Raw genomic sequence first — 2,211 nt, forward strand, 5'->3', positions numbered from 1 at the left:
CCAAGCCCAGTTTATTTCTTATGTAGAATTTTATCATGATGGCTTTTCTATCTCACAGCCATCCAGCCAGAATTCAGAAGACTTCACCTTCATAAGTAATATGCTCATTCAGGAATGATCCTAGACAAAGACCATATTCTCCCAGATAGGAATACTATCATGAGCACTTAAAAGAACACCTCACTGCTTCAAAGATACAGTGCCAGGAAGGCTTGGGTATATAAAGGGGAAAAAAATTCAATTCCTGATTTCTAGGATCGCCAAATATAGCATCTCTTTTCTAGGCTTGTTCAGGATCTGGATATTCTCGCAAGGCCTCTGACCACCTGCTGACTTTAATCACCATGTGTGATTCTGGTGTGCCCATATTTAAGAGGAAATTTTAAAAAATAGGGTATATGCTTCACTCAAGAACCATTGCTTAAACCTGGCACATAGAGTCATTCTTGCTGGCTCTGTGAACTACATTTTGCTGTCTCATATGCAGTGTCCTGGCTGGTACTATATCCTGCTGCAATTCATGACCTGTTATGATGATCTGTTATGATGCCATTCTTGACCTATTCTGTGCCTCAACTTGAGTTCTGTATTTATCCTACTTAGCATTCAGAATGAGCATATGTTATACGGCCTCTTTCTTTAGTGACAGAAACCCAACTCAAATTACCTTAAGAAAAAGAGGGGGAGACAGAATGGGGGCGGGAGAGAGGGAGAAGTTATTGATTACTGTCTTGAGAAGCTTAGTGGTAGAACTGTTTAATCCAGATATTAAATAATACTGTCCCTCCCTTCCTTCTGTCCTTCTGTCCTACTATCCTTCCTCCTTTCCTTTCTGTCATCATCTCTTCATCTCTCTTTCTCTTTTCTGCCCTTTCTCTTTCCCTCACTGCCCAGTCCTCCTTAAAAATGGAGTCCTGTAGAAGGACTTGTTGGCTATAAGAGATGCCACTATCCAGATTCAATCAGTATGGAATCAGAAAAAGTCCTGATTTGGCAATTAGAGCAGTGGGCTCTAATTCAGTTTTGAGTCAAACTAGCTCTAAGTCCTTAATAAACTTTCATAATTTCTGAGGCCAGGACTTGGCTTCCCCATCCATCCATTAATACACAATATGGTATATTAGAATTATCCAACAAGCTTATCAAAAGCAAGAGCTTGTGCTGTACAGCAAATTCATTGAATCATAGTCTTAGAGGAAAGGGTTCCAGACTCTGTGAATACCGTGGATGCTAATATCCTACCAGATTTGGGAAGCAGAGATAGTCCATATGTTTTGGAAGTTTCTTTCACAATATAAAACGTATGACACTAAGAAGTTGTAGGAGGACCAGATCCAGCTACATACTACATGGTATTTTTTTTAAGTTCATCATGAAACACATAAAATCATTATAAACAATTATGAAAGAATCATATGTTCCAATTAGACTTGACATTTCTCTGAGGTTAAATAAAATAGAAGTTCTAAAAAAATCACAGAAAAGCCTTTTCAAACATGCAGAGAACATGGCATGCATACACTCTTCATATATAACCAACAAAAAGATGAATCTGAAATGTGTGGGAAAATAGCAGGGAGTGAGGATAGATTAATGAAGTAGAGATCCTAGGATATGCCACCATGGAAATTTTGGTGACAGAACACAAGACAAATACAGAATGATAAGGTGATTTACCAGGTAAATAGAGAGAAAGTAAGTAGGTCTCAATACTCACAATAGTGGTTATGATACTTTTTTACCCAAGAGTGTTGGAACTTAGATTCTAATTCAGAGCCCAGAATGACTTGCACTTGGTTTAGGGGGAGAAGATTGGGTCCCCTCTAATGTTATGATCGACCGAGAGAAAGTGAGGGAATGATGGCATGGTTTCCCCGGAAGAAGGAATGATGAAGAGACCAACTGAAAGACTAAGCCATAATTATTTTTGGATAATTGAACTATATATGTCATTAAAAATGCATTTGGCTCTCAGAGTCTTGATTTCCTTTTCTGTAAATCATGAATAATAATCACAGGGTTGGTATAATACGAATTAATATACATTTTGCCAACAGTAATCCAGGATAAGATATTATTTAAATAAAACTAGCTTCTCAGCATAAAGGAGTATGTCTCAACGTTAAGAAAATGCATTTGGTTAAAGGACCAATATAAGAATTAGAATTAATCTAGAAGTTGGGAAGATCTGTGAGACAAACTAATTTTGCA

This window comes from Crocuta crocuta, unplaced genomic scaffold (assembly GCF_008692635.1).
Source record: "Crocuta crocuta isolate KB4526 unplaced genomic scaffold, BGI_CrCroc_1.0 scaffold126, whole genome shotgun sequence".
Taxonomy (NCBI): domain Eukaryota; kingdom Metazoa; phylum Chordata; class Mammalia; order Carnivora; family Hyaenidae; genus Crocuta; species Crocuta crocuta.